Source organism: Pinus tabuliformis, chromosome 4_2, assembly GCF_031772625.1.
Source record: "Pinus tabuliformis cultivar Carrire ecotype Pingquan chromosome 4_2, CPIR1, whole genome shotgun sequence".
NCBI lineage: Eukaryota > Viridiplantae > Streptophyta > Pinopsida > Pinales > Pinaceae > Pinus > Pinus tabuliformis.
In genome coordinates, this window is record NC_142304.1 from 8,618,334 (window position 1) to 8,633,283 (window position 14,950).

General features: G+C 33.7%; 1 pseudogene; it reads left to right on the plus strand.

Moving 5' to 3' along the window:
• The first annotated feature begins 508 nt into the window (after positions 1–508).
• LOC149168124 (arginine decarboxylase-like) lies at positions 509–14,647 on the plus strand (annotated as a pseudogene).
• Positions 14,648–14,950: the final 303 nt, after the last annotated feature.

Below are 14,950 nucleotides of genomic sequence, written 5' to 3' on the forward strand. Positions count from 1 at the left end.
TCGGAGAGAAGTAATGCTGCAGAAACGAGCCATTTCCCAGGTTAAAGTGCGGTGGCAACACTTTGGGCCAGAGGAGAACACCTGGGAGGATGAGAAGCTCATAAAAGAAGCTTATCTAGGGCTATTTGCAACCAGAAAACATTGGGACGATGTTTGATGTCAGGGGGGAGATGTAATGCTCCGAAAAACTGTAATTATTTTTATTTTACCACAATAAAACAAACTGAACATTTATGGTCATTATTTGTTGAATTAAATAATATTAGTAATTTTTTTAAATGAGAAAGGATTTTGGATGATTGGTGGATTTTGCAACTTCTGTTGGAAAGAATTTAGAGAGGCAGTTGCTTGAAAGAAACCCTATACTACCCTCCCTAACTGGAAAATGCTCCAAGAAAAAGGAGTGAGGGGAGGAAAAACCATGCTGAAGGTCAGATGATAAGGGGAAAGAAATGCTAAGTCTGGTGATGACCAGATAGCATGAGCACAGTGTGCGGAATAATTGTAGATGACAGTTGTCTTGCGAGTGTGCTTAGGGGGAGATGGGGTATCGAAGGACGAATCTCATGGTTGGGTGGTGAAAGCATCAGATATTGGAGGTGAACTTTATCTTGGAGTCTTATTTGTTTTCTTGGAAAACTCAGGTATGTGGAACTCTTCTGGAATCCCACTTGCTGGACAAGTACTTTCATTTGTATTTGAAAACATTATGAGTTTATGAATATAATTAAACATGTTGAGCTGTAGCTCTTAATCAGGTAATTAGTTGTTACTATTGCAATAGGCTTATAGAAGTAAAACATGAGAATGTAGGAGTCTTGTTGTGTGAAGCTAGCAATGACCCCATTATTGAAGCAGGGTTATTAACTGAACTGAATGGTAGATTAAATTAAACATGCTGTTGATGTTTAGCTGAGCAGTGCTGGCAAATGTACTGTTATATTGAGGTAGAGTTTCTGTTTGAGATAATCTGTATAATCAAAGTTGCTTAAGAACTATGAACTCCATTTAACTAGGGTGGGTGTATTCTTGTACCTAAGGAGTATTACTTAAAACTAACATGTATGAAAAAAACACTTAGATAGTAGAATGTGCCAAAAAATGAAAACATATTTGTAGTAACCCTGTGTTGGGTTAATAAAGATCTTTTGACAGGTGTAAAACTAGGTCTTGCTAGAATAAAGGATTTCAAACAAATTTGACAAGAGTCGCTGGAAGGTTCCACCTGGGCCATAATACGGGATGGAACCCTACAGTGACAACCCTTTCTCTCAATATTCTAAATCATTCAAGTGAAAAAAGAGAAGAAATTATATAAACCCTCTCTCAACTTATTTGAAATAATTCATGTGAAAAATAGAAGAAATTATATAAACCCTCTCTCAGCTTCTTCAAAATAATTCATGCGAAAATAGAAGAAATTATATAAACCCTCTCTCAGCTTCTTCGAAATAATTCATGCGGAAATAGAAGAAATTATATAGACCCTCTCTCAGCTTAATCTAAAATAAATCATGCGAAAACAGGGATAATTATAATAAACCCTCACTCAACTATTTTAAGTGATTTAAGCGAAACAGAGAAGATTATAAAACCCTTTTCCAGTTCCATTTCTAATTTGGTACTCAAATGGAAAAGAAGCATTCAACGTTGTTAAAAGATAGAGCAATTCACATAAACAGTCATAGCTGCCTAACCACCGTATCTTTACTCGCAAAATAAATTCTTGGGTCCATTGCGAGGATTATTTTAAAGCAGTAATAATATCTCAATGACCAGTGAAGAATCATAATTAAAGGAACAAGAAGTAGAAAAGCATTTGCTTAATGGAAACCAAACCAAACTATCATAAACTGTAATTATATTCCAGGTAGCAAAAATGTTCATACATACAAACCCTAAGCTTTTACAACATATTAATTTATAACTTAGAAGGACTGTAAAGGCCAGAAGACTGTATATCCATACAGATCACATGGCCACGACCTCTTTCAATAATTGATAGAAAATAGAACAGTATGAGAATAAAATGCCTCGGCCTTGATAAACAACTTTACATCTTAAATAACCTCGGGGAGCTGAGATAGTCCCAGTAAAATTTGAGGAAACAAGCGGACCAAGCTAGTGAAATCTGAGCTATAGAAAACCAAAATGAAACCCTCAGTCAGAGGAGAGTGGAAACATCGAGAAGCAAGGGAAACCCTCGAGATAGGCAAGAGACTGTAGAAACTTAACCAACAACTAGAAGCAACATATCCAGCGGAGCCAGATTTCATCCAAGAATTCAAAGACCAACACCCATGACTCTGGAAGCTTACCCGGAAGTCTTGTGTGGTAGTGACATATAGTAGTAACCCTGGGTGCCTCTTGTTGACACCAGGAAATTCCCGGGACTGTATCCACTAACCCTGTAGCAAAAGTGCAAGAGAGAATCAAGGGATCAACGATCTCTGTTAACAGAATTGTGAGTAAACAAAGTAAAATGAAGGAAAATACCTTACAAAGCAACTTACATGAGGAGAAGCGAAGAGTCATCCACACAGGTAAAGCAAATCTGCAACTCGGTACCTTGAGGTAGTCATCCTGAGATAGGGTATCACCAGCAATCCGAACATACCAGCTGAAGGAGCAGGAGAGCAGCTAGCACCAAAGAGCAAAGTTCTCAAATGAGTCCCTTATTTCCAATTTGAAGAATGTTAAATTCTGCGGGAGTAAGCTTAGCCATCGTATCAAAGGTCTGAGCGATCCACTGTTGATGTGGAGAGCATCCCAAGGTGCACAGCTGTGGAGAGACAGCCTGCTTGTGCCACATAGCCATGGCCGAGCCAGTGTACACACAAATCAACCCATCGAACGATCCAGATGCATAACGATTATGGTAAAAAATTAATGTATAACTTAAGAACCGAACCCCAGACTTAAATACAGCTGACGGATAATAGGAAAAAGGGGTACTTTATGGTACAGTCTCTTAATGAGATCAGTTACTAATCGCATCAACATGGAAAGCAAGACTGAAGGGAATTGATGAAGACCAAAATTTTACCATGTCATCTGTATTACGTGTCACATTTATGTAGTGTATTTAAACCTTAAACATGATCAGGGTTTTGTTAAAGTTTTTTTTTTTTTTTAATGTGGTTTTTGAAATGTAAATAACATTTGTGAGTAAGTAGAGTTATGATAGAGCTGCTCAGCCTGTAGCTTGACCAAGTCTGGTGAAACAACCTTTGGGGGGGATGCAACAAGTTTTGATGGACAGACTGTCATTCTGCAAGAAAATCACTAAAGCTTGTGTACTTGACAAGGCAAGACATGCTACTGTGAAAGGTTGGTAGGGAGGCTCCAAAATGAATCTAAGGAAAAATTTCAGAGGGTGGTTGTAGCCACGACAACAAGACCTTAGAAAATATGAAGTGAAGTGAAGGCTTAACAAATCCATCATCACTCGCTTCATAATCAACAACTGAAGTAAACATTGATTCTTGAGTTTCATGTTCTTATTTTGATGATTATTTTAGTGCATTTAAAAAGAAAAATACAATAATTAGTTCAAAGATAAGAAAATGGGATATGAATCAAAGGGGCTAGGACTTAATGACCAAGGAATTATGAATCCCATCCAAGTGGTGGGATTACGTCGATGTATAGGATTGGACTATGTTAAAATGGAAGAGACATGAGAATATTTAAGTGACAAATCCAAGATAGTGAAAATCACATCACCACCTTCTAGTGATAGCAAGCATTCCAAAGGAAGAACTAAGTCCATTTATCCTTCCGAAAGTCATACCAAAGATGGTCATTCAAGGAAGAAGTTCAATAAATTTTGGAGCAGTAAAATCCATTGTAGTCATTGCAACAAGGGTGGGCATTAGAAAGCCACATATTGGAAGCTCCATATAGAGCTAGCCCAAAGAAGGAAAGGGATAATATCAAAGCACTTGTGGAGGAACAAACCAATGAAGAAGTTCAATAAGGAAGCCATATATAGGAATAAATCCCATTAATTTGGTTAGGTAAGAGATGGGTAGCCTTTTCAAGTAGTTGAGCATGGCCACCATTGTAAATCACATGTTACAAAAGTCTTTGTAAAAGTGATGAGGTGTATAAAATCACTTTTGAATGCATCATGGTGATATTTTGGCATTCTAGTTGAATAAAAAAGGGTATGGGTTATGTTGTAAAACTTGACCATGAGTGTTTTGTAAACTCTTGGAAAGTATGGACGTGTTTGGAATATTTCATGTTGGACATGTATTGGAAATTACATATTTACGTATTGATACAAGTGTCAGTTTCATCACTTCTGGTTTCGAAGTACAAATGTGAAGGAGAAGAAAGTATGAACTTTAATAGACATTTGTTATGCAGAGTGAGATTGTAGTATTGTTTATACTTTTGGAGGACCAAAATACCTTAAGTGGGGAGGAATGATTGCTCAAGTTTCGAAGTCCTCAAATCTCAAAAAAATTGGCACTAAGTTGTAGTTCTCGTCGTTATTATCAATAGGGAAAAACCGTACACACATGTGTACCGGTGAGATAAAACCCAGAGTCAAACAAAAAAAATTACAAGTGAAGTTTCTATAGCTGAAGACATCATAAAACCCAAAAAAATCAAGATTTTTCCAAGGTTCAAGTTAAAAAATAAATCTGCATGGGCTCTCCAAAAGCATAAATTAACAATTGTGCGACTTTTTCTTCGATAGTTCAAATTCCGATTCACTAGTCTATGACCACTTCACACAATTTGAGTTGGGATTCACTAGCATGTACCACCCAAGGAAAGTCAATTTCAAGTTGACTTGGAGATATTTGGCCCATAAGGGATCCTCTTATCATTCTCTTTAGTCATTTTCTCATTAGAGGGCTAAAGGATGGAATCGTGGATTCAAATTCTATATAAACAAGCCATTGGCCAAGAAAGGAAGAATTTTGAGCATGTTATGCTGGAAAAATGGCCCCAAGGAAATGATGCATTGCATTGTCGAGAGAGTTTCATCATCATTGAGATTTCTCTTAGATTCTTTTAGAGAGAGAGAGTTTGCATAGGATATTGAAGAAAGGAGTTCCTTGCTAAGAGACCTTGATGACCTTTGCTCAAGAATTTCTCTTCACGTGCTTTGATATCTCATTGTAGCTCTTTTACAAAAATTGATAAAGGGAATTTTGTTCCTATGTATTTTGTTGATGTGTTTATGCTTCATTTAAGCATTGTTTCATGTTCTTTGTTTTAATTTTGTTTAATCTTCTTCATGTATTGTTCTTATCTCATTCATGCTTTATTGGTTCTTACTCAAGCACTAACATCATCTAGTTGTTTTTATTCTCTTTGTAGGTGATAACCAAACTACAAGGAAAGGTGTTTTCGAACCCTTTATCAACATAAAACCAACTACAATTATGATTTTAGTGGCACAAATGACACTCAAATCCCAATTCTTAAGACCAACATATCACAATTTGAAGTTGATAGCACAAGGAGGGAAGGAGGGGCTATAGCATGCTACATGGGAACCAACTATTTACCTACCATTAATTAACATTTTTCACCAAGTCATTGATTCGTTGGACCCTGCGAAACAGGAAAACAATAAAATAATTTTAAAATCCCATATAAAACAAAAACCATATAAAACAAACATGGTTATATTATATTTAAACAAAAAACCCATTTTAAAACTATAAAAATGGTTACTAATATAACCATATCAAAACAAACCAATGACATGCATATGATTTAATATATTTAAATCAATTATGGTGGGAGTATGTATATGTTTCATACCATATATAACAAACTATTGGGAAGATTCTTTAATGCTTTAAATGATTGTTGTTTTTTAATATAAAATATGGTTCGGGCCTAGTTACCAATGGATATATGAACACACGATTATGTGATTCAAGGTCCAATTCAAATGACAAGTTCAACCAAAAAGGAATTTTTTATACATATAAATGGAATGTGAAGTATTTTTACTGCGGCCCCATTGGGGTCAATGTTTTCCATATGGCGTGGTAACCTAACTGCATAGCTGACTAGCTTTGTTAATATTGTCGGTGCACACATATAAAAACTCATGACATTTTCCATATGATGGGGATGAAGAGTCATGGGTGGAGCAGAATGGTTATCAGAACTGGGAGGGTGGTACTTAGAGCCTAGTGAAACCATGCATGCGGCAAAACCCTAATGGCATGATTCCTATAGGAATATTCCAGGAATATTTTTATGCAGAATATATGGAGGAATTTGAAACATTCCCTAAGGTGCTAGAATTGACAATGTTAGAATGGGATCGCGTTTATACTCATTTTAACCATAATTTCATAAGGATCACAATAGTGCAGTCATTTTTTGCATCTGAGTAGTGGATCTCAGGGGTCATGGCAGAAACACATATTATTCATTAATTGTTAGGAACAAAGTTTGGGACAACAATGCACCTTTCAGAAGTGGGTCATATTTATAGTTAAAATTCTTAGGTGGATGAGACATACTTATTGTTCTTGTGACTACTGTGTTTTGAGCAGTTGAATTTGAAGTCACTCCGAGGATTGCAGGTACAATGATGTAGTTTTCCATGTACTGGTCTTTCGTTACTGAGATGAATGAGGTGGCCTTCCCACTATTGAATGATGGCCCATAGATGTAGTCCACACTAGATGAACTCTGTTATCAAACATTGTGTGCATTGTATTCATGGCCTCGTATATGTTTCTTCTTATTAAAGTATTTGAACATATGGTTATTGTCTAAATCTTCCCACTCTTTTTTCGATTTTGAGCAACCTTAAAATTATGTCTACGTAGGTAATTTAAAGTGTTGGTTCAAGTAGATCAAGTAGCCTATAAAGATAATTGTAATGCACAAGGGAGAGAGCCTGTTGGGAATCACAATTGTCGATAGACCAAAATCCATAGGTGTTAGTCATATATCACATCACTACATATAAGGATCCATGAGAGGTGGTTAGTACATGTTATGAAATACACGGGGAGCATTGGTTTATCTGATGTCTAACAATCTCCCCCCCAACACGAGCTTGGTGTGTATCGAAATCGTGACCTACGCTCTGATACCACTTGTTAGGAATCACAATTGTCATTAGACTAAAACCTGTAGGTGTTATTTAATGATCGCATCGCCAAAGATAAGGATCCACAAGAGGCGGTTAGTCCATGTCATGAAACACAAGGGATTGTTGGTTTATCTATTATCCAACAAAGCCATGTCACAATATTTTGTTTTCAAATCTGATAAGGAAATGGGAAAACCAAGATGAATGATTTGACATCAACAGTATCATTCCTCAAATAGCATTAAGGCTAATGAGCATTAGGAACTCCTTAAACTTTAAGGCCAATGGGAATTTTAGTGTACATTTTATAAGAATCCATCATACAGATGAACCATGATGATCGAATTCAAAACTCAGACAAAGGGATTGATAAGGAGAGTTCACTACCCATTTTTCGTCTTGTTATATTAATTGCATAAACTTAGTATAAATATGTTTCTTATGTCCATGAGAAGAGCATTAGAATATTGAATTTATTAGCTTAAATGATTAGATCATGCCAAGCTTATTATGTATGAAAGAGAACATTCTATTTAAATTCCTAAGAGTTAGTATGAATTTTGAAGCATGTGTGTTGATGAGCATGTGAAGCACTATGTGGAACTGTTGTTTCATAATGGCTGAGGTTGGATTATTGCATTATGAAAAATGAACATTTTCTAATGCTTAAAATGGTTGTTGTTTTAACTATGAATCTAGGGCGAATGATGATGTGACAAAGTTTTTTTCATGAGGAAGGATAAAGGGAAGTGCTTCCTTTTGGTGTATGGATGAAGAACTTAGATGAGAGCTCATATGAGCATCAATAAGTTAGATTTGTAATGAGTTTATGGTACTACAACATATGATAATTTTCCATATGAAGATGGAATAAATACGAGGAATATTTCATTAATAGGTCAGTTAAACCTAAGAAAACAAAACCCCATAAGCTATATCAAATCTATTGGTGGAATCAATGTAAGTATGCACTTAATTATGGTTATACTTCCCATGCATTGAAGGAATAAACTAAGAATCACTTTAGTGATAATCGATATCATGAGGTGGTCATAATTGTTGTTGTAATGCATTATATGAATGCTTGATACAAGATAGTTGAGAACTACTTATGAGTAGCTTATATGCATAAGTATTGATGACTTTTTTATTGTTTTGAAATACTCACAATTTTTATTGCCTATGTGGAAGCACTCTAGCCCTAAAGAGGCCGCTTGGGAAATGGAAAATGAAATCCATGAGCCATTTTCTTCATTATTTTAAGGTCATCCAATGTATTGTAACATCCGGGATAGTGTTGAAACTTAAGGGGGGAAGAAATGTGATAACCCATATGAAAATAATTTAGTATAGTTTTGTTATTAGTTTTTTTCAATAACATGTTAACAATGTAAATATTATAATTAATTAAATAAATAAAAAAAGGTTTTATAGCTATATAACTAAACCACATGTGAAAAAGAAAAATTTAGGGTAAACCTGAAATTTGGAAAAAATATTAAAAACCTAATTTTCTCAGCTATTATTATTATAATAGCATAGGAAAAAATTAGTGTATGTGTAGAATTAGCCACCAAATTTTTTGGTAAGTTAGTTTCGAGGCCATGGAAAAGAAACTAATTATGCTAAATATAAATAGGTGATGCTTTCTTCTATAGGAGCACCTGGAGAGAGGTGTTAGGAAGAAGTACCAAGAAATGAGAATTTGAAGACTAGGAAAAGGAAAGCGAGAATCAAGAAAGTGAAGAGGCTAGACTAAAGTCTTTTTACATCATAGAAGTGGTCTTAGGGGAAACATGTAGTAATTGGAAGTCATTCCCATTACTAAAAGTTGTGGTTGTGAGGAACGTGGAAGGATTGAACTTATCATACCTATTTGCAGATATGTTTATGCTTTTTTATTATTGATGAATTATTTTAGTTTTAAAAATAGAATAATTGTGGAGAAATTTGATATTAAGTTAGCGGTGTAAAATGTATTAAATAAATTTCTAATTCTAGAAGCATATTTTTTAGTATTAGTTATGGTAGCAAATATAGAAGTATTAGTTATGGTAGCAAATATGGAAGTAATAATAAGTTTGAAGAAAACACTGATAAATCATAACATTGTAGATAGTATAAAAGAAATTTTAAAAAGAATGTTATATGCACTTTAATATGTTCTCTTGTTACTACAAATTAGTCTATTGTTAGATTCATGGAATTTCACGTGTAGAGAAATTTAGAAAAATAAAAAATAATTGAAAACCATTTACTTATTTATTGACGATTTTTGGAAATAAAATAAGAAAGTATCTAAGATATTAACTAGAATGAACTATTGTTTCATTTCTATATATATATATATATATATATTTTCTAGTAATCATTATATATATATTCTAGTAATCAATGAGTAGAATTATTAGTGATTACTAAGTTTTAAAAAGAGGAGAAACTAGCATTAGCATAAGAATAAATAAACATGTAGAAAGTAAGAACTTATGTTTTTTTTTTTTTAATTATAAAATGTTTTACTACGGAAATATGGATGGAGTAAGACATAGTTTGAAGTGTCAATAGCAATAATAGTATTGTTCTTTTCATTTTATATTAAATATAATTTGAACACAAATAACATATGTTTATGTATAAATTTTCTTATAAGTCAATATAGTTATTTGATGAAGATAAATGGTCTTTGCCACAATATCTATTATATATTGGTATTCATATAAAAATCGATTAAGATAAAATAAAATGACAACTAAATTCATATATCATTTAAATGCTTCTTTTTAAGTGTTGGTGACTTTATTGGCTAATATATACTTTTCTTATGGGATAAAGGAACAAGAAAAATGGTATTCAACATTATGTTGTAATTTATTTAATAAAGAAAAAGTAATTAATAAATTATTATTTAAACACAAATGTATATCATTGGTTTTTTTTTTTATCTTTTTAATTTAAAAATAGTTGAATATGTGATGTTGTAAATTTGGGTCATTTTGATTGGTTACGAAGAATGGTTGTTATCTCTTCCACCCAAGTTTAATTTCATAAGAGAGACATGATTATCATGAATATTGTTGAAATTTATTTTATTAATAAATATATGATATGAATAAGTGTTATATGAAACGAGTTATGGTTTTTGGGCTTGGTAAGACATAATATTGTCCAATGTTATTAAACAAATCCTAATGATAAAATAATAATATCCATAGTGGAGTGTGTGTAAGTGGTTTAACACTTGACATGGATTGATGGCTACTTATGTGTATCATCCTTTTAATTTATGTTGTTACCCACTTGTTTTATGTCAATCATTCATATAAATTCAAAAGAATGCTATCTATCTAAATATTAATCAATCATATTAAAATAATAATTATATGTGTATATATATGTAGTATCATATGCACAAACAAAAAATTTAAGGACAAAAAAAGTTAAGAGTTAGAGGATGTATATTTTATAGTAGTTAAATTGGTGCATAGTAATTGGACACAAAAATCCACTGTTTGTGTTTTGATGAAAATGAAAAAAATGCATTCAACACCATGGAGTGTAGTGGTGGAGTATCGATACGATTATTTATGTTTCTCAAGAAAAACATTTAGTAACATTCACGAAGTTATAGTAGTGAACAACAAATAAAAATGGGAGTACTAGTGTTGATAGATATATTCGATTTATATGTCCAAAAATAATGTCAATATCTACTCTATGATTAGAAAAAATCTCCTTTTGTCATTTCTTCTAGGAAGTGAGTGTGTTGTTCCACAGTGAGTAGAAAAATTAGTGAAATCTGAATTATAAATTCGTTTAGTCCACATGCAGGTCTCTCTCCTTAATGTAGGTCCACGTTATTCAATTTATACCAGCATATCTGTATTTCTTAGTGTAGCCTCATGCTTAGATCTGTGACGCACATATCTATTGACATAGGATGAAAACTTTTATAGTAGCTCTCTTAAAATTGTTCATGCTTTTCTCTAAATGACTACTTTCCTTCCATGCAACAATGACACTCTACATATTACAAAAAATGATGGACATGCAACAACCATTCCCAAGAATAATCCATGCACACAAAACATTTCAAAGACATAACGAAAATATACAATCAGGAAATATCACCATTGTACTCTTGTTTTCCAATTTCATGGGTTTTACTAAGGGAATCAAGTCCAGATGTACTCTAATAGAAATTTAATATTTAAAAGTATACTTGTATTAATCAAATAATGTTACAATATAAATAGTTGAGTGTTATATTAATATAGAGAAACTATATTGATCACATAATACACTTGGTTGAGATAATATCTCAACTACACACCAATATTGTAGGCATCTAGTTAAGAAAATCTCTCAAACCAACTAGATATAATAACCTCATAAAAACTATGAACAAACTCTTTCTCAAACCATTCATCGCACTTAAGATAGGTAGGAGTTATATTCTCTAACATTTTCTTACATATGACAACAACAACATGGATGTGTCTTCCTACAAACATCTAAGAACCTATACCCATCACAAGCTCAAATGGAAAATTATAGCTTTGAGAAAGGATTAATGAAGGGTGGAAAAATTAGTATGGACTTAAGAACAATTGTAACTCAACAAATATTTGCATATGGCATTAAAGGAAATCCTCTTTGAGACTATTTCTACTACTATTATTTTATATGGGTAAGAAGTTTGTGGATGAAATAAATCCAAAGAGCCAGGGAGAAACATAGAATAGACCAAAAGATAATCGATAACATATAATATAAAAATGAAAGGAAATATGTTTCGGGGGGGCAGGTCAATTGGTAATCCGAGATATGTGAAATCATTGAAACTCAAGAGATCCAAGATCAAATCCCCCTATTGCGACTCGAGGTACGGGGAGGAGGACAGATCATAGCCCCCCAAAGGTTTACTGGTAGTTACGTGCTAGGCGGGATACTGGGTTCCTCTGGGTCACAAAATAAAAATAAAAAAAATATATAAGGTATAAGAAGTGGTGGCAAAACCTGGAAGACGAGGAATTCTAAAATTGCATCAAACTCTAGCAAAGAACACCTTCAACTCAAATGGGGATGGCATATGATGCTTGTTCTTGGATAGATCATTGGGATATAAATAAAGACTTCATTTTGAAAAATAAGGAGAATATTAAAAATAATATTAACTGACATATTAAGGAAAATATCTAGTATAATAAGGAACTAGAGAAAGAAAGAACATGAGCTCTAGGCCTTGGACAAGGAAAATTCTAAAAACCTTCTTTAAATCAAAAAGTGTGACTCCTTTATGAACATAATTATCTTAGAGATAATCAATTTAAAAATATTTTTGACACTACAAACATTTTTAACCTTCACACATTTTAATACAATTTGTTTTTTAAGAAATAAAAGTAATGTCTTACCTTTTGAAAATTCAATTAAACAATTTTTTTTTCTTATCTCAATACATGTTAAGCATTAAAGTTAACATCATTGCAAATGAATGTTAATATTAAATTATACATATATCAACTTAAATAGTATAATGTTAGATATATATTTATAATCACATTCATTTTTTGAAACCCCTCTCTCCATATAAAAAAAACTCATTAACATCATTGCAAATGAATGTCAATATTAAATTATACATATATCAACTTTAATAGTATAATGTTAGATATATATTTATAATCACATTCATTTTTTAAAACCCTTCTCTCTATAACAAAAACTAACATTTCAGTATGTAATTATAAATATTTTGATATATACATTATTAAATATTGTAATAAAAATTATTACACATTTTTAAATATTGTAATATAAATAATTATCAATTATTACATTTTTAAAATTAAAAATTTATATAACGCTAAAAAAACATTATCCGAAAATAAATTAATTAATTAAAAATTGATATAACGCTAAAAAAACATTATCCGAAAATAAATTAATAATTAATTACATAATTATGTTGTAATGTGTTTCCCTCTGGAAAGAAATCCTCATGTGCCATTGTGCACTGTCTTCGATTTGAGGGTTTGACGATTAAAAGAAATTCCATCGTTTGATAATCATAGACCATGGAAACGGTGCATTGGAGGTTAGTTACAACAAACACTAGGATGGACGTTGGAAGTTCGTTAGCTAGAAATTCATTACAATAACGATTCATGCCTCCGGCTTCCTTACTAGTTCTGGAGATCTCCCCATCATAGATCCATGCCTTTGGCTTCCTTACTAGTTCTGGAGTCTCCCCATCATAACCCCTCAGTAGCTATGCCTTTCCCAGGGAGCTATCTCTTAGTGTTCCGATTTTTCCGAGCCCCTTCTTTTCCATGGCAGTGGTGTAGGCACTTCTACTGCACTTGTCTCCTAGTTTGTTTCCCATTCTTCTACATTGTGGAGAGTCGAGGGTTGGGTAGCTCCATATTTTGCGTGAAAGATGCCTAAATTTTAACTTCATTATTGTGTTGGAGTAAGAAGAAGAATTGGATTTTTCCCTCAATCTGAACGCAAGTAAGTTAATGACGAGGCCTGTTATTGGGGTTTGAGTCAAGTTGATGACAAAACATGGAGGCCATTTCAACGCAACATCCAGTAAGTTGGGCTCAGGATTTTGGAAATGGTTGGCATCGTTCGGAAATTGCAGAAATTGGGGATGCTCGATTGTCTCCAGCGTACAATCCAACTTCTTCATTTCCATATTGCGTCTCAGATCCATGCATTGAAGATTTTAATAATGGTGCGAGTGAAGTGGCGTATATATATATGGTGAGTTGGTTAATTTGGGTGCCAATATGAATATCATTGACATTGGAGAAAGGCCTGGTATTGATTATGAAGGTACCAATTCTTCTTTCTCTCCTATGTTTGTTTCTTACAGTCCGGAAGAATATGCAGTGATTGTGGTTAAGGCAGTTCTTCTGGACTGTAACCATAAAGGGGTAAACCATCCCATCATATGCAGTGAACTGTAACCATAAAGGGGTAAACCATCCCATCATATGCAGTGAAAGTAGGAGAGCTCTGGTTTCATACCATTCTCTTCTAGTGTTTGATGCTCTGGTGTTTGATGTTGTGTCTGTGCATGACGAAAAGACTCTGTATCTGCATCTATGGCTGGAATGAATCTGAAGCCTTATGTGGATGATTTTCCTGAGGAATTACTGGGTGAGTATAAGTCGCTCATGGCTTATACTGCCATGGGGATTACCACAACAACCAAATTTCTGCAGAGCGTATGAAAGCAAGGTGTTGGATCTGTTCAAAGAAGAGTGCCTGGGGCTTGAACTGTTGGCCACTATAGACCATCTGGGTGATCTAGTATCTTCTCCAGTTGTCGAAGGGTCCTCTGTGTGTCACATAAATCTGTTAAGGGCGCCTGGGGATTGAACTGTTGGCCACCGTAGACCAAATGTGTGATCTCGTATCTTCTCCTGCTGTCGAAGGGCCCGCCATGTGTCACATATGTTAATATTCAAGTCGATTCTTAACTTCTGGGCAATTGGGTGACTGTTTCCAGTGATGCCTATCCACAGGCTCAGCGACCGGCCCACTATGTGATTGAGTCGGCTTTGACCAGAGTATTTATCTACCGGTGAATATTGTTAGGGTCTTTCTATGGACATTGTCTGAACTATTCCGAGTAAAATTTTGAGTATAATATCTGAACAATTAGATCGTCCAAGGAGGGGCAGGGCTGGATAGTGTAGAAATTTGACAATCTTATAAGTTTACAAGTTTGACAATATAATGAGTTTACCAGTAGAACGTTTTCATGTACAGTCAATGTGTTCCTGTACAATCAATGATCTGAACAGTTAGACTGTCCAATGCAGAGCAGGGTGCATAGACTAGAATTTTGAA